At 34.8% G+C, this 19626-nt stretch overlaps 1 pseudogene; it reads left to right on the top strand.

The window, feature by feature from the left end:
- Window positions 1-256: 256 nt before the first annotated feature.
- LOC149828806 (uncharacterized) lies at window positions 257-3624 on the top strand (annotated as a pseudogene).
- The last annotated feature ends 16002 nt before the right edge of the window (window positions 3625-19626 follow it).

Raw genomic sequence — 19626 nt, 5'->3', positions numbered from 1 at the left:
TGCATACACAAAGTTCTTAAAGGAGCATTGTACGTAGAAGAGAAAGTTGAGGTCCCATGTGCCGAAGAAGATCTATCTTACAGAGCAGGTGAGTGTGATGTTATAGCATCAAACCTCACCGAAGCTCAAGGACCCAAGGGCTCCTATTATTTTGTGTGTCATCGAAGACATCACTATTGAGCGTGCCTTGCTCGACCTTGGGGCAAGTGTGAATATCTTGCTGGGTTTCTTTTATGACAAATTTGGATTGAAGGAGATGAAGCCAACACCCATGACTCTGCAGCTGGCAAACAGATCGATCAAGGTCCTGCGAGAGATTCTTGAGGATGTTTTGGTCAAGGTGGAAGACTTTTGCTTCCTTGTTGACTTTATCATCTTGGATACGGAGGGAGTGGATGATATGAGGCAGACCCCCATCATTTTAGGTCGCCTCTTCCTGGCCACCGCCAATGCATGCATCAATTGCCGCACAGGCGCTATAGATATTTTATTCAGCAACAAGAATATGAGGCTGAACATTTTTCATGTCGCGGTGGGAAGTGCAGGCGATGAGGCTTCTTTCAAGGTTGATCGCATTCAAGACCTCATAGAGGTAGAGCATGTTTGGATGTTGAGTGATCCATTTCAAGAGGAGGTTGATGCATCACTAGAGGGAGAGAGCTCGAGATTGATTGATAGACGATCAGGTGAGCTGATGTGGACCTGGCACTTTGAACTGCTCCCTGAGTTAGCAGAGAAGTCAGCCCAACCTTCCATTGAGAGTCTGCTCGAACTTGAGTTAAAGCCCTTACAGACTTCGCTCAAGTATTCCTTTTTAGGCAAAGATTGGACTCACTTTGTCATTATTTCCGCAAACCTAACTGACACTCAGGAGTGTCAACTTTTGCAGGTTCTGCATGAGCATAAGGAGGCGATTGGATGGTCAGTAGTTGATCTGAATGGGATAGACCCCTCCTTTTGCATACATCAAATTATCATGGATGAGGGTGCCAAGCCCTCAAGAGAGATGCAAAGGAAGTTAAATCCTCATATGAAGAAAGTCGTGAAGAATGAGGTAGTCAAATGGTTAGACGCAGGGATCATTTATCTCATCTTCGATAGTCAGTAGGTGAGCCCCACCCAAGTTGTCCCCAAGAAGTTTGGGCTCACCGTTGAACTAAATGAGAAGAGAGAGAACATCCCCATGCAGACTACTACGGAGTGACGAGTGTGCATTGATTATAGAAAGTTGAACAGTGCAACACAAAAGGATCATTTTTCGTTGTCATTCATAGATTAAATTTTGGAGAGACTCGCAGACCAACATTATTTTTGTTTTCTTGATGGATGTTCAGGATACAATCAGGTGGTTGTTCACCCCGAAGACCAGGAGAAGACAACGTTCATTTGTCCATATGGCACCTTTGCATTTAGGAGAATGTTGTTTGGGCTCTACAATGCCTCGACAACATTTCAACTGTGTATGATGGTGATCTTTTATTATATGGTAGATAACGTCCTTGAGATTTTTATGGATGATTTTTTGGTTTATGGCTCTTTATTAGATGATTGTCTCTAGAAGTTGTCGAGAGTGTTGAAGCATTGTATGGAGACAAATCTTTTGCTTAGCTGAGAGAAGAGTCATTTTATGGTGCATCAGGAGATTATTCTTGGACATATTGTGTCCGAGAAAGGGATTAAGGTCGATAAGGCCAAAGTAGAGTCGATTGCTAGATTATCTCCACCAACCTCTATACGGTAGGTGCGTTCATTTTTAGGGCATGCAGGTTTCTATCAGCGGTTCATCAAGAATTTTAGTAGGATTTCTAGACCGCTATATAACCTTCTGTCAAAAGATCAGCTATTTGTTTTTTATGATGTCTGTCTGAAGGTATTTGTGTCTCTAAAAGCGGCTCTGACCACAACCCCCATTCTTCGTTCCCTTGATTGGTCTGTGCCTTTTGAGATCATGTGTGACGCTTCTGATTACGCGGTTGGAGTCATTCTGGGCCAGAAGATAGAACAGAAGTCTCACGTCATTTATTACACTAGTAGGACCCTCTCTGATGCTCAAATGAATTTTGCCCTTGAGAAGTTTCATTCATATTTATTAGGCTCCAAAGTCATCATTTACTCAGATCATGCCGCTCTGTGGTACTTAATGAGTAAAAAGGATGCCAAGTTGTGCCTTATTTGTTGGATTCTTCTGCTATAAAAAATTGATCTCGAGATTTGAGATAAGAGTGGCTACGAGAATCTTATAGCAGATCATCTGTCCAGATTGATCGTGGAGAGATCCACTGATCAAGGACAGATTGATGATTCCTTCTCGGATGAGCAACTTCTTCGTATCAAGCGTTTGTTCTAGTTCATGCATATCATCAACTTCTTGGTGACTGGAGAGTTCCCTACGTATTAGAACCAGAATGAGAGAGATCACTTTTTCTTGCAGGTGAGACATTATTTTTTGGAGGATCCAGAGTTGTTTTGATTATGTCCTGACCAGGTGATTCGGAGGTGCATCTCTGAGGAGGAGTATAATTTTATCCTTTCTTTCTATCATTTTATGGCCTGTAGAGGCCACTTTTCTAGTCGAAAAACCGATGTGAAGGTCCTCTAGTCTGGATTTTAGGGGTCGACACTTCATAGAGATGCTCACATTTTTTATCGGAGGTGTTATTGTTGTTAGCAGACATGTAGCGTTTCCAAGCATGACATGATGCCACTGTCGCCCATTCTTGTCGTAAAGATTTTTTATGTCTGGGGCATCGACTTTATGGGCCCCTTCCCGCCCTCGTTTGGCTTTGTTTACATCTTAGTAGCAGTTGATTATGTCTCCAAGTGGGTCGAGGTCGTGACTCGAACCAATGATCATAAAGAGATGCTTTGATTTATCAAGCATAATATCTTTGGTAGGTTCAGTGCTCCGAGAGCGATGCTTAGTGATGGCGGTATGCATTTTTGGAATGTGCAGGTTGCTTCCTTATAAAGTATTTTGTGTATCACCGGATTGCTATACCATACCATCCACAAACGAGTGGTCAGGTCAAGGTCACCAAAAGAAATATCAAGCGAATTCTTGAAAAGACAGTCCGACCAAACCGCAAGGATTGGTCCTAGCACCTTGATGATGCATTATGAACATATAGGATTGCTTTCAAGACCCCGATTGGCATGTCCCTCTACCGATTGGTTTTTGGGAAGCCATGTCATCTCCCTGTTGAGTTGGAGCATAGGGAATATTGGGATATCAAAAAGTTTAATTTTGATATGGCCCAAGTTGGTGCATAGAAGAAATTGCAGATGAGTGAACTTGAGGAGTTGTGAAATGAGGCTTACGAGAATGCCAAGATCTACAAGGCTCGAACAAAGCATTTTCATGATCAGCATATTTTGAGGAAGTAGTTTGAGCCTGGTCAGAAGATCTGGCTATATAATTCATGTCTCCATCTTTTTCCAGGGAAGCTGAAGTCTAGATGGGATGGCTTGTTCATAGTATGAGAGGTGTTTACACATGGAGCAGTTGTTATTTTTTATTCTCGTACGAATGGGACCTTCAAGGTCAATGAGCAACGGCTGAAGCCTTATATTTTTTTTGTCGTGGTTAGTCAAGACATCGAGGTCATTGACCTCGTAGATGAGTGAGGCAGCACACAAGGTTTGTATATTAAATTTTTAGGATTAGATTTTTGCTTCTTTTCTTATTTTCTTAGGATGTATTTGTTTATGTCTTGGTTCATGAGTATGAATGATAGACCATGTATGCATTGCATTTGGTATATTTTTATGAGTTATCTACATTGAGACAGGTGAAATCTCTACAAAGTCATTCACATGCTGCATCAGGTAAGGTTCCACAGTGTGGATCAGGTGACTTCTACTCCTTTTCTCCCATTTATTTTCGTTCTTATATGTATTCACTCAGTTTCATGCAAGCATGGGGGAGTGTCACTGAGGACAGTGTCATTCAAGTATGGGGGAGGGTATAGTTTGCACACCTTAACTTTTTTTGTCTTTGTACTTGTACTTTTGATGTCAACTCATAAAAATTGAGCTTTTAAGGAATGAGTTTGATCTTATATGAATGCTTTACACAATCTAATGTTTTTAAAGAATTTTTAAGCCCCAAAAAAAAAATCTGACACTGATCTAGAAAAGCATGGTTATTTATGTAGATTTCAAAGAAATGATGATAGATGCATGTTAGAGTTTATTTTGAATCATAAGTATGAATATGCACAGTTTTATCTTTTAAAACTAGCAAATGAACAAACATTGAAAATAAGAGCTCAAAAAGGAAAAAGCACATACGTTTAGTTGTTGATGTCTTTGTATTCTCCAGTAGCTGGGCTCAGACACAAGTTGAAGTGTTTGATTCTCGTGTTGAAAAGGATAATGAAGGAAATCACTTCTATGTCTAGTTGATATCTGTGGCCTATTTTATTCGAGCAAGTAGAGCATGCGGGGTGTTTACACCTGGTGCCCTAAAGCCATCTGGTTTGGGAGCCATCGGCCCGAAAACCCGTTACATAAACATTATAGAGAGCCTAATATATGTTGACATTGCACATGACAGAGAAGCAAACTATAAGTAAAACTATGAAAATTGAAGGTCTAGTGACTTGAGCAATTAAGTCTGAGGGATACTTTGTATCTAGTGCCTTAAGGTCGTCTAGCCTGGCAGTCACTGACCCAAATCTCGTTATAAGAGCCATGAAAACTGAAAATTTGAAATAGTGCTCAACAAAAGAAAGATAGAAAAAGTATGAAAATTTGAAAATCAAGAAAAAGAAAAGAACATAAAAAAAAAGTTCACTGCTTAGCAGCAAATATTGAGAAAACCTATGCAGAAAACATGAATGAGGATTAGTAAATAATGACATGCACATATTTGATTTTCTAAGAATAAATCATAATGATGATGATATTTAGAAAAGTAAAAGAAAAAGTTTTATTCTGTAATGGTGTGTAAACGACTCTAATCATGTTTTGATAATGTAATATCATAAAATATTTGTGAAAACAAACTACTTAACTGCCCAATGATTTGTGACTGAAATTTTTATACATACATGACAGAGATGTTTGTGGGTAGCATCACTGCAAACCCTCACAAGACCTTACTCGTCCACTAGGGTAACCCAGGGGTTTAAAGGGCATGTTGCATATGCTAAATGCAACCGTAATTCCTATGAAAGTGAGTTAGGTTTTTGTTCGAGTTAATTTTTTATTTTTGCTTTTTGCTTCAGTTTGCTCGAGGACTAGCGATCGATAAGCATGGAAAAATTTGATCATGCAAACATTTTGCATTTTATTCATACTATTTTATGCAAAATCCAGTAGAAAATTGTGTTAAAAACTTATTTTTATCATTAGTTTCGAGAAACTGCATTGAAAATAAAATTATCAAAAAATTATGTATTTCAAAGTTCGCCCTGCGTTTTTTGATATTTTTTTATTAATTTGGGATTTTTTTAATTGTAGTTTAGTTAGATTAGGTTGTAATTAGCTAATTGTAATTAGTTTAGGAATAGTTATTTTAGAGAAACATGTTTTTCTAAGCAGAGCCCTTTTTGGAAATTATTGAAAATTTTTTGGACTTGTTTTAAAAAAATTGTTTTAACCTAATTATAATAATATAAATAGGATTCTTTCAGCATGAGGGGACATTTTTTCCTCTTCTGAAAAAATGCCCCCTTTGCTCCCACACTCTCTTCTCCCTCTCCCTTGTTCTCTCTCCTTGCTGATTTCTCCTCTTTCTTCTATTTCTTCTTCTTCTTCTTTTTCTTTCTCTTTTTCTTTTTCTTCTTGCTTTGAACCCTTCTCGTTGTCGACAACCTTTTCTTTTCGTCGGGGAGGCGTGTGTTCAGTTGGGATTAGCCATCTTCTCTTCTCTTCTCATCCAATCCGTCGGAAGCGGATCGTCAGGTTTGCTTTTTCTCCCCCATTTCACCGTAGCTTTAGGTTTTGCATGGCATAAAGCATAGCATCGCATCATCTGCATATTTAGATTAGTTTAGTTTAGTTTTCTTGCATCAAAAAAAAATATAGATTTTGTATTAAGTAGTTCAATTGTTTCTTGATTTAAGCGTAGGATAATGTTGATGTAGGTAGATCGTTAGTTTTAATATAGGCTTGTATATTTTGTTTTCTTGATTCTTGATTAGTTTTAGATTAGCTTAGGATTAGAGTTAGTTTAGGAAAGTCTGCAGCACATTTTTTTTTTTGTATTCATTATTGTTTTTAGATCAAGTAAATAGAATTTGTTTTTTTATTAGCCGATTAGTTTTTTTATCGTTTTGCTGAAATCGTGTTTTGACGTTAGGTAGAGCATAGTTTCTGTAATTAAAGAAGTCTGAGTTAGTTGATCAATACCTGCCATCAAGTTAGTGAAGATTAGTTTTTTTGGTTAGATAGATTTGTTATTAGATTAAAAAGAAAAGAAAAAAATTCGGTAGAACATAGTGTAGTTTTCTTCTTCTTCTTTTTTGCATGTAGTCAATTAATATGGATTCAATTGCTGCTTTGTTTTACCAGTTAATTAGAGTAGTCACGTTAAAGTCAATGTTTGTGCATCCCAGCGTTTGATGTTAATCCAGTCTACGTAGGAAAGTAACATAGCCGATCTCTTTCGTATTAGCGTTTTCTTGAGCATAGGTTAGATTAGTTTTTATTATTGCATAATGTTGTAGTTAGTCTTTAATATTCCCAGCATGCATTAATTAACCTAGGGTTGTGTGATTCATGTAAGTTCATTTAGTTTTTCTATTTTCATCTGTAAGTTAGAATTAGATTTAGCGTGGTAATAGGAATAGCCGATTCTTGTTTTTTTTTTGTTTTTAGTCCATTAATAAGTAGTAAGTTAGGTAGTTTTATATGGTTTCAGATATGTGATTAGTTTTAAATTTGTTAATCCATATAGCATCTTCCATTATGTCTTAGTTATTAGTGAGTTAGTTTTTTTATTATTATCTTGCATATAGATTAATAACTAGCTTTACTTGATTTGGGTTAGCAAATTAGCATACTTTATTAGTAACCGATTTTCTTTCTTAGTCTTGTTAATTTTTAATTAATTTGTTTGTTATGTTCAGTTGATTGTCTTCTTGATCTTTAGAGTTAATTAGTTCTTGATTTCTTGAATTAGTTAATCATTAGTTTGTTACAAATTAGTTTCTTGATTTGTTAGTTAGGTTGTTTTACTATTTTATCTTTTAGTGTTAGTTTGTTCAAAGTTAGTTCATATAGTTAGTTTGTTTCATGTTAATTAATTCATGTTTTGTGATTTTTTCACATATTTGCCTTTGATTTTCTCATAGATTTCTTTTTCTGCTTGGTGTTTTGTGTTTGTGTTTTTGCAGGGAAGCGTGTAGATGTGTGATGAGCCCCTTTTCGTACCCCTAAAGTACCCTCTGAGGTCCCTAAAAGGTCCCCTTAAAAAACCCTTCAGGCTTTCAAAAGTGCCCTCAGGGAGCCCTTAGAGAACAAAAAGAAAACATGGTCTATACAAAAAGGGACTAAAAGACTTGAAACACTGAATCCCTTTCTTTTCTTTTTAGATTAGGATTTTATTTCATTTTATTGGGTCTATAATAAATCCATTTAATTATTTGTTTAATCCCTCTGCAGAGGCAGCACTCTTAGTTAAATTAATTAATTAATTGCTTTTTATTTTTGGCAATAAAGAGTAGTTAGTTGTGTGTCTAAATACAAAGTATTTTTCATTCTCTGAGTTCGACCCAGACTCCACTACTCATGCGAGCCAGTTATTATTCTTTGGTGTCTGGCTTTCACATTGTTTTTACATAAAATTATTGTTTTTAAAAATCATTTTCATAAAACTCACACCATAGTGTTATTCATGTATTAATCCATATCAAGTAAGATCAAACTGAAAATAATCATATTCTAAAGGATTTATAATCTTAAAAAGGGTTTTTACAAAATCATTTTTTGAGAAACCTAAAATTGTGAAGTTTGATATATATTTTTTGACCAGTTTTAGAAATAAATCAATAACTCTATGAATACCAGTCTGAAAAATCTAAATAAAATCATCACGATCATCTAAACATTTTGATCTTAAATTTAGAGTTTTGCTTCACTCATTTTGGATAAATATTGTTGAAGTCATGCTCGTTTTAATAGAGTCCCAATTTTTGGCCATGTTTACATGATGATTTTGTCCCATTTTTTATAAAAGTTGTAAACGCCTTTGAAAAATGACTCCAAATATTTTATAAAAAATTTAAATCAATCTTAATACATGATAACAAACTGTGTAAAAAGGGTTTTGTCAAAAAATGTTCTGTATAAATTTCAAAAAATACCTTAATCTAATTAAAATCTTGTGGATTACTAATTCTGGATCAAAGCTCTATCAGAACAGGGTTTTGTAAATGATTTTAAGTTATTTTTATATTCATTATTTTTTAAAACGGTTTATTTTGTTGTATTCTTAACATGTATAGGTAGTCATGGTAAAAATACCAAGATTTTATAAGTGTACTACTATTTTTCACAGATTTTATAAAATCGGGTCACCAGAGATCCGAATTTGCCCAAGAAACTTATACTTATTTTTATTTAGCAACATGTAAGAGACTTATGATTTTAATATATTTTTTTAACATGTATTGCATATTATTACTAATTATATGTCATATTGCATTAATATTAATGAGATAGACATGTGAGAAGATCTGAACTAGACGTTTTCGCATTATTTTACAAATATATTATTCTGATTGATTCCAAAGGCATATTCAATTGAGATATGAATTGATTATAGTTTGAATAGAATGAATTGAGTTTAAGTAATGTATATTCATCTTTTTTAAGCATGATTACAATTGAACGTAACTAGCAAAATGTGGGTTTGTTCGGTTTAGGCTTGAATCTGGGAAAAAAAACTATGTGTTTTTAGTTACGGGCCTGTTGTAGTGAGTTCTTATGTGTATACTATCATGAATATTTTAATTAGGTCTAATATGATTTGAGAACTGAAAGGTCAAGATATTAATTAGAGTCATATTGATTTGATCGATAAGGGTTTATGGAAGCTCTTATCGAGAAAGTCGAGTTTATGGCTTTGATTATGTTTTGATGTTTTCTTTAAACTCTTCATAAATTCAGTTTTAAATCATATTAGATCTTATATAAATATTTGTGATAGAGATAATGGTGAGATTTATTGTTTATATACATGTTGCGATTGAGATTTGTGGATTTGTTCAAGTATGGCAGTTTGATCATGGAGCTTTTTATGATAAACAGATTATGAGCATGATTGTAAATGCAAAGCATGTGAAAAAAATGAATATGAGCATGTTAATGTTATTTGATATAGTCCATATATGCGGATGCAAAATGAGGTATATGTGATATTACTGCAGGTTTATTCATAAATATTTGAAATAATATGATATTGCATGAATGAATTGTTAAATAACATGTTAACATGATTCCTGATTTTGAGGATGCATGTTATGCTTTGATATGCGGTATTGTTAAATACATGTAGGAATTATGAAATCCCACAGGGTTTGAAGGCCACTTGGTGTGCTTGCTGAAATTAAAATGATTAATGGTTCCATAAGAGGGAACAATGAGATGGGAGTACACTAGCCCAAATGGTAGTTGCATATGTTACCTATAGCTTAATTTAAAGGTACCCTGTGATAGCTCTTCCGGGTATGCCTTGTTTTACTGAGGTATGTTGAACCGGTTGCTTGACAGTGATCTACCTTAGAGAGGGTAGAAGGTATGAAACTCTCTAGACCTTATTATTTTGAGTTGCAAGGAATAATACCTCGACAGTCCTCCAGCTAGAGAAGTTAGGGGGACCAAGACTATCACTTTGTCCTAGGTGGGCAGTTCCAGGGTACTTCTGCAGAAGTGAGTGATCATGATCATCGTATGACGCAAGCATCACTCCCCCAAGTAGAGTTCTCTCGGAGCAGTCATTTTCTCACATGGTTTGGGCTCCGTCGTTAGAGGGTATGACTCAAGGGGCTTCTCGGACATAATAAAATATATAGCATAATAAACACTCGAGATAGTCAGCCTGTTTTGGGTTGGTCTACGTCATACCCAAGTAGACTAAGTAATTAAGAGAAAACATAAAATACTTGCTCACATTACTTTACTGTACTTTACTTTACTTTATATTATTGCAAATTATTCTTATTTTCTAAAAGTTAATAAATTCATTCACATTGATGTATATCTTGTTCTCATCTGGAGTTGATGTTAGCATGCTTAAGATTGTTATTCCATACTTGCTTATAAATTTTGAATTCGTGAATAGCTTGCAGAAATTTTATATATGCCTTGTTGGTAATTGATGCAAACTTTGAGATTTATATCAAGCAAGCTCTATATGTTGCATTTTGCATTAGCTATGTGAATTTTAGTACGACTTTTCAAAGTCTCATTCTTTCAATATAAAATATTTTTCAGAAGATATGTGATGGCTAGAACGAGTGCAGGAGGCTAGAGAGGGGTAATGCACACTGATGTTTTAGATGATTTCAAGGGATTCTTATTTCATTTAAATTTTAATACTTTTTTATTAGTTAAAGGACTATTTAATTGAATAATTAATTATTAGTTTAATTCTGAATTTTAATTACTTTATACATAATCAATTTCTATTTGGGTATAAGATGGTAGTAGTTCTTATAATGTAATTTGTCTCGAGATTTAGCCAAGAAACCAGTTTATGAAATTGATTTTCAAAATCAATATTTTTTCGTTGTGTTTACTTACATGATAATAACATAAGGATTTTGTCATTTGGATGCCTTAACTTTGAATTTTGTTCTACGGAGCTACTAAATGCCGGTGCATACGCAGGCTGACTCCCTAGAGCTTAATTCGATTAAGGTGATGTCAATGATGAAAACTTGGTATAATAATAATTTCTGTTATGTAATAGTTCAATCAGATTCTTTAATGGTAGTTTTGTACTAGATCTGGTACTAGGAGGCTAAGACACGCATGTGCTTATGCTCAAGCGGACGGTCTAGTGCTCGGTATGGTTGGAACGAGTCCATTGATGAGACTGTTGCATTATTACTTTTTAGAAGAAAAAAAATCCTGATATTTTTGGTTTGAAATTTGTCGAGCCATTACAGATGCACAGTTGAACTACACTACCACGGAGAAGGAACTCCTGGCCGTAGTATTTGCATTAGAGAAGTTTTGGTCATATCTGCTAGGCTCCAAAGTCGTTGTCTACTCAGATCATGCCACTTTGCGGTACCTGATGAGTAATAAAGATACAAAAGTGTGACTCATCCGATGGATTTTTCTATTATAGGAGTTTGATCTCGAGATTCAAGATAAAAGTGGAAGTCAGAATGTAGTAGCAGACCATCTGTCTAGACTGGTTGTAGATCCGTCTATTAATCGGGGACAGATTGATTATTCATTTCTGGATTATCAGATCTTGCATGTCAAGCGTCTTTTGTAGTTTGCCAATATTACAAATTATCTCATGATCGGAAAGCTCCCTGTGTATTGGAGCAAATCTGAGAGAAATTAGTTTATGGTGCAGGTAAAGTACTATTTCTGAGAGGATCTAGAGCTATTCAAGCTTGGAGCAGACCATGTTATTTGGAGGTGTGTCCCAGAGGAAGAAGTCGAGTCCATTCTAACCTTTTGTCATTCCCTGCCATGTGGAGGTCACTTTTCCAGTAGAAAGACCGCTGCCAAGGTCTTGCAATCTGGATTTTGGTGGCCCACATTGCATAAGGACTCGCATGAGTTTCATCATAGATGCTTGCGATATCAGCAATTAGGAAACATGTTTAGGAGAGACATAATGCCCTTAATCCCCATTTTGATTGTTGAGATTTTTTATGTCTGAGGGATAGACTTCATGGCCCCTTTTCCACCATCATTTGGTTATATGTATATCATTGTTGCGGTGGACTATGTCTCCAAGTGGGTGGAGGTTGTGGCTACCTGGACCAATGATCATAAAGTGATGCTTCTTTTTATTAGGCACAATATCTTCAGTAGGTTCAGAGTTCTACGTGCCTTGATTAGTGACGAGGGTGAGCACTTCAAGAACGTACAGGTCGCGTTCCTTCTACGAAAGTACTCGGTACATCATAAAATAGCCACCCCCTATCACCTATAGACTAGTGGTCAAGTTGAGGTTTCCAACAGGAAAATTAAGAGGATCTTAGAGACGACGGTTCAGCCTGACCCCAAGGATTGGTCCCCACGATTGGATGATGCTTTGTGGGCCTATCAGACCACTTACAAGACCCCCATTAGCATGTCTCCCTACTGTTTGGTATTTGGGAAACCATGTCATCTCCCTATTGAGTTGGACCACAGAGTCTATTGGGCAATCAAGACTTTTAATTTTAATTTGGCCCAGGCTAGCAAAGAACACAAGCTACAGCTGAGCGAGCTCGATGAGCTACGAAATGAAGCATATGAGAATGCCAAAATCTACAAATCTCAAACTAAGGCCTTCCATGACAAGCATATTCTTAGAAAGGAATTCGAGCCTAGGCAGAAAGTTTGGACTTTCAATTCATGACTTCAACTATTTTCAGAGAAACTAAGGTCCAAGTGAGATGGCCCGTTTGAGATCCTTGAGGTATTCCCGCATAGTGCAGTAACTTTGAGGGATCCCAAAATGGGTGGGGATTTCAAAGTAAATGGGTAAAGATTAAAGCCCTATATCTCAAGCCTCACAGATGCACAGGACATTGAGTCCATTAATATGATTGACTGCAAGGGCTAGCAGTCTCTTTGTCTAGCTGTCAACAATAAATGCAGCACTTTGTGAGAGGCAACTCATGGTAGATAGAAACAAAATTTCTTTTCTTTTTATTATTTGTTTTTGTCATATATATACTGACTACTCACCTTGAGTTTTGAGTGTTTATGAGCATTTCAGGTGAAGTAGGTGGATTTAGCAGGGTCGCCATGGTTAAAATAAGCAATATGAACTCCTAAGAGCATTGGGCAGACCCAATCGTATCTTGACAAATAAACCAGTCATATCTATTCCTTTCTCTTCTGTTGCTTTCCCTCATAGTGTCTATTGTCATGTGTATGTCAGTCTTATTTTTCCATGTCATACCACTAAGGACAGTGAATTTCACTTATGGGAGAGGGTGTGATACATTTGAAGCATGCTTTCCATTTTATATGTTGCTAAAATTCACAGTTAGGTTCTAGGATGCACATTTGAACTTGTTTCATTTTTATGCTAAGGGTTAAAAGCAGGTTAGACATTTTGAACACCCATGATCTTTCTTAGACAAATCGGATTGGAATTGAATGTCTGAATATATTTATAAGATTGTATGCTCTAGAGTGTTAAAGTAAAGAAGGTTATGACCCCTTAAAAAAATATAAAAAAAAGTGTGAAATACAAGATAAAAATATAGAGCATTGTAGACCATAAAGTTGCATGCATAATAAGTCATTGTAAACACCCCAAATTTTCCTCCTCATTCAGTATTCATCCATTTCATGTGTCATTGCTTATCATTGCATGAATTCAGCATATCATTTCATTGCATTGCATAGCATTGCATGTCATTACATCTCATTTTCGAGATCTAGCACTCATGTTTTCAAAATATTCAATCCAGATTTGAGTTTTAAAACTTTTCTTTCAAAAATCAATTTTAAAACCTGGGTTTTTAATCAACATTGTGTCATTTGCCAACCCCCAGGACCTTATATTTTGAAGTATTTTCTCATAAAACAATCTGGATTCATTTCAAACTCAATTTCAATTGATTTCAATTCTCAGATGAGACCCATTTAGGTGGTGTCGCTTCTGGATTCCTTCATTTATCAAAAATCTCAAAAAATTTAGAGTCCTAATTGGATCAGGACTCTTTTTCCAGAGTCCTAGTCGGATTAAAACTCTACTTTTCACTACCTTTTTACCTGTTTTCGGAGAAAACCTTTTAAAATCTTCTGTTTTGGCCAAAATCTTAGAGTCCTAGTTGGATCAGGACTCTTCTTCAAGAGTCCAGTCGGATCAGGACTCTTCTTCAGAGTTTTAATCGGATTAGAACTCTAATCTTTCACAACCATTTTCAATCAAATCTTTCAAAATGAGTCAGAAACTCAGAGTTTTAGTCAAAACAGGACTCTGTTCAGAGAGTCCTAGTTGGATCAGGACTCCGATCCTGATTTCAAATTTTGAAAGAATCTTTCAAAAATCTTTTCATCTATCAAAACTGTTGCGCTTTTATCAAAGAATTTTAAAATTCTGAGGTTTTATCTCAGAGTCCTGATCAAATCAGGACTCTACCCCAGAGTCCTGATTGAAGTAGGATTCTATCCAAAATTGATTTTCTCACTTCATTTTCACTGGTTTTCAAAAGCTTTGCTTAAATTCCATCACTTATCAGAAAATCCAACAATATAAGAGTCCTAGTTCAATCAGGACTCTGTTCTTAGAGTCTCAGTTGAATCAGAACTCTGATTTATTCCAATATTTGTTATTATTTTAACTGTTTTCACAAGTTCTTTCAACTGTTTTTCAGAAAATACCAAAAAAATCTAGAGTTTTAGTCCGATCAGGACTTTGTCCCAGTCCAGTCAGAAGTCTGTTTTGAAGTCTATTTTTATTCCATTTTCATTTGTTTCCATTCGTTTTCAAAAAAATTAGGTCATTTTGCAGAGTCCAGTTAGTTCAGGACTCTATGTCAGAGTTCTGATCTAGTTAGGAGTCTAACCCTGGCTGTATTTTCTGACTTGTTTCACCATTTTCTGATAAAATCTTTCAAAAACCTTTCATTTGGCTTTTTAAAATCTAAAATTTCAGAATCCTAAGAGTTCAGGACTCTAACTCAGAGTTCCAGTTCGCCTGAGACTCTGTTTTCAAAAATCTTGAATTTCAATTATTGATTTTAACCCCTTTTCAAAGTTGTTTTAGTGTTTATTTCAAAATTTGCAAAAATCGATGTGGGCCCACTCAGTTGGAACTATATCCAGAGGGGTTTTGACCCAGTTAGAACCCTATGTCATTTCAAAACTTTTAATTTCAAGCTTATTTTTGAAAATCTTTTGAAAACTCCTTCAATTTCAAGTTTTAAAATTGCTTTTTGAAAAACTCAAGTAGGGCCCACTCGGAGTGGCGCCACATCCGAGTAAGTCAGGGCTAGACTAGGGTTAGTCAGTGTCTTGGTTAGTGTTAGGGGTTTAGAAGAGTTAATATCATTTTGAAAACCCATTTTGAAGTTTAGTTTTTAAAACTAGTGTTTTTAAAGGTTTTTAAAAAACCAAATGTGGAAGATGCCAAGTGGCATCACATTTGGGGGTTTTCTAGGTTTAGTTAGGGGCTAATTAGGGATTAATTAGAGTCCCACCTAGGCTATAATTCTCCAAAAAATTGTTTCCCTTAGTGGATTTATTAGAAAGAGTCCTGAAAAAATGAAAAACCTCTTAATTAACTCTAATTAAGGAGGTTTTGAAAACCTATAAATAGGGGACTTCAAGAGGTCAAAAGGGGCTCTTTTTCTCTCAAATTTTCGTGGCCTCTCTCTCTTCTCTAGCACCTCTACCTTCCTCCATTGCAGCTGCAGCCCCAAGGTGAGTTTATTTAATATTATTTTTTAATTATTTTATTAGTTTTTTATGATTTTTCAATAGATTTCACCATGAAAACTCTTGTGTTCATGGATTTAACCATGGATTTCATCCAAGAACCCCAAAATCGACCCAAGAAGATGATCTAACTCAGTTTGAGGGTGATTTCAAGGATTCTAATCCATTAGAATCGATGAGAGGTACGTTTTTCATATTCTTAACCGACGAAACGTGAGATTTACCCGTTAAATGGGTTAAATCCATGATTTCAAAGGTGAAAGCAAATTCCAGCCATTGATTCCATGATTTTTTATTTATTTAATGGTTTATTCATGTTTATGTTACGTCATATAGCATAGAAATAATTTTTATTTACTGTTTTAATGTTTATTTTATTGTTTTTCATTAGTTAATGCATGTTTTCTCAAGTTTATTAGATTTCTGTGTGTTTTTTAATTTAGAACAAAAAAGAGCATGCTGTTTCGGATTGAAATATGTGTTTTTAATTTCTGATTTTTTTATATGTGATGCATGCATATGTGATTGAACTACTGTAAAAAAATCAGAGGTTTTGGATCTCGGGAACCCTGTCAGAAAAATCGGACATCGAATCGGGTTTTTAAAACTTTAAAATCGTTGTTAAAATCAAGAAGGTAACTTACTGTTATGATATTTTTCTCATCTTATATCCGATTTTTGATCTGTAAATTGACATGTATTCACAATGATTAGATATATCTACTGTGAAATTTTGGAAATTTTTAACTACTGTTTAATATTTTTCCTCTGTCAGAGACTCTGATTTTCAATTTAAAACTCGTTAGGGTTTACCAAAACCCTAATCAGACTTGTGTTGTTTATAAATCCCAAACCATAGATTTGATTCATAATCTGTAAAAAGTGAGTATTATTATTTTTCTGTCAACTATTTACTGTGAAAATCTCAGATATTTTGGAATAGCACTGATATTTATCCCAGAATTTGTAATATGCAGTGTCTGTTTTAACTCATGTTTGGTTTGCAATATTCAAGCCCGGATTGCCGGAAAGGGATCTCCCTGATCCTAAGTGCTTTTTCAGATCTGTAAAAAGGAAAAGTTCTGTTGTTCTGTCTGTTTGGTCTCTGTAAAATTTCATAGATTTTAATGGAGGTTTGACCCCTAGTTCAGGTCTTGGACTGAGACTGGTTGATGAACTAGGTCAAAAATAGCATATTTTTAGGGTTTGATGCTATTTTCGGATTAAATTACTGCCAAAAATTTATTTTTATAATTCCAATCCACTATTAGGGTTATAATAAGTGCAGGTACCAAATTTGATGAATTTTGGAATCTGATTGATGGCTGAATTAAGCAAATTGCAAAACAGGGTACCCGAAGAATTCCAAAACACTGCAAAAATCACAAAATTTGTGATATTCTTGGATTTTTGTGTATAAGCATATATTTTTAGGGTTTAATCATATTCATAATCATATTAGGATGCTTTAGGTTTAATTTGATGTTCATTTGATTTCATTTAGTACATAAAACCTAAGTTTTACCAAAATATTTTCTAAAAACTCTGATTTCAAGGCCATAGTCTTGCTATCGGGGGCAATTTGGTCATTTAACCTAAATTTCGAAATCCCTAACCCTAGTTTTCATATTTTTAATCATGTCATAACATATTTAGTTTGATTTATTTTCATTTGAATTTCAAAACTTGCATTTTATCAAAATATCTTTCTGAAAACCCTAATTTCAAGGCCATAGTCTTGTTATTAGGGGTATTTTGGTCATTTTGACCCCAATTTCGAAATTTCATATCTTATCTTCCTTATTTATTCAATTTTATTTCATACTTTATCATTTTGATTTAAGGGAATCATGGCAAAAAAAAGGCTTATATCTAGCAAAATCCAGCAATTTCCTGATATTGCTGGATAAATCTAGAAAAGCCAACATATCATCACTAACAAAGTTTTCTAGTTTTGCAGGTACATTGAAGACTTTATTTTTCATGTATTTAAATTTCAATAGTGATGTAAACTAAATTAAACTTTGGAATAAGAATTTACATTTCCTGCTTAGCTTAGACATCATTGCATATAGTTTATTTTTTTAAAATAATGTTAATGTGTGATGGATGATGATTCATGCATATTCAAACTCACTATGGTTTACACGAATGGCACATACACTAGATTTTATGAAGTTTATAAACTTTGTGAAATTCGTATTTATGGCCATAGTCAGAATATGAAGGATATCTAGATTTATGATCTTCACATTAGCCACATTCAGCCTACACTCTTAGGCTAATTTCAAAATGCACTGCATTTCTCAAAAATACAAAGAGTTTTTCCCAATTCCTCAAAATCATATTCATTCATTTCATGAATTTTCCAATTCCAATTCCAATTCAAATTCCAAGTCAAAGGAATCAAATTCTTCAAAATTTCCTAAGTATTATTCAAAAATCGATTTTCTCAAAATATGGATTTTCCAATGATATTTCAAGTATTTCCCAAGTTCCAAATTCGATTTTCTAAGTTAGATTTTCAATTTCAAAGTTTGAATTCAAAGAAATCGAGTTTTTCAAAGTTATTTCACATTTCTCAAAATCGATTTTCACAAAATCCTTATATTTCTTCAGAAATCGATTTTCACTTTCTCAAATATAGCATCTCAAAAATAATTCACAATTTTCAAAGAGTTTATTTTCCAAGAATCTTCCAAATATTTTTCAATCTTTGAAGCAAACATCATGTTTTCAAATGTGCATTTTTAGAAATTCATAGCACATGCCTGATTCTTTGTGCATTTAGGAATTAGAATATGGTTTAGACAAGTTGAACAAAGCAAAGCATTTGATTGATCCTTGGTTCAATTACCCCTGGTAAAGGCGCCAGGAACGGTTGAATCTCGTACCGACAGGCGAGTCTCATTCTTCGGAATAATCCCGCATTTTAAAAACGGAGGCGAGTTATTTTCAAAATCTTTTTCAAAGGTCAGTTTGACTCGCAAAAAGTAAAAATTTTGCGATGATAACAGTCATGCAATCGGAGTAGCTGGGTTCAGGCACTCTATAAAGTGTTCGCATTCACGCAAAAAAAGGAACAAAGTGAAACTAAGCATCAGGCTTAGTCAGTGGTCGTGGTCTACTTAGTTCGAGTAATTAAGTGTGAGGAGTGCTCTGCACTTGGTGTCCTAAGGTCGTCTGATTTGGGAGTTGTTGGCCCAAAGCTCGCTACATGGACCATGTAGAAAGCCTAAGAAACACTGACATTGCATAAAGCATGGACGAAAGTATATGTGGCAAAAGAAAAGGGTCAAGGTATGATCAGTTGACATCAAGGTGTCTATATGAGGGGCATATCTGAAACTACTTAAGCATTCAATTGTATTATAATCTTTATGAGTATATGATAAATATTGATTTTAATTACATGTGTCTTAAGGTTTGTGTTGTGGTGGCTAGTCATTATATTTAACAAGCTCCAATAAAGCATAAGATGAATGATGGTGTAATGTATACTCTATGGACCTATGTTTTGAATTAAGTATACACAGGGTGTGGATGTTTGTGAGTAGCATCATTGCAAACCCCCACGAGACCTTATTCGTCTACTAGGATAACCTAGGGGTTTAAAGGACTTATTGCATATGCTAAATGCAACGGTGATTCTTACAAAAGTGAGTTAGGCTAGTTAGTTGTTTTGATTACTTTATTTATGATTTTTGGTAGTTTAGAGTAGTTTTCTTGAGGACTAGCAAACATTAAGCATGGGAGAATTTGATCATACGTAAATTACATATATTTTTATATAATGTATGCATGAATTTCATTGATTTTAATGTTAAAATACACATGGTTGAGGAATTTTGGTATGCAAGGAGTTTTTGGTGCGAATTTCATCCAAATTAGGTGCATATTGAGCATTCTAGAGTTATTTTAAAGCAGTTGGAGTGAAGATTTGGAGTCAATATCTAAATCTTATATGCTCCAATCTCAAATCCAACTGGGCAAAGGTTAAAAAGTCTAAAATATCTCTCCACATGGGACACCACCTTGGAATTGTTATGA

Source organism: Nuphar pumila, chromosome 9 (genome assembly GCF_984573655.1).
Source record: "Nuphar pumila chromosome 9, dmNupPumi1.hap1.1, whole genome shotgun sequence".
Taxonomy (NCBI): domain Eukaryota; kingdom Viridiplantae; phylum Streptophyta; class Magnoliopsida; order Nymphaeales; family Nymphaeaceae; genus Nuphar; species Nuphar pumila.
The sequence above is the reverse complement of the archived record's forward strand: the minus strand, read 5'-3'. Positions and strand labels throughout refer to the sequence as shown.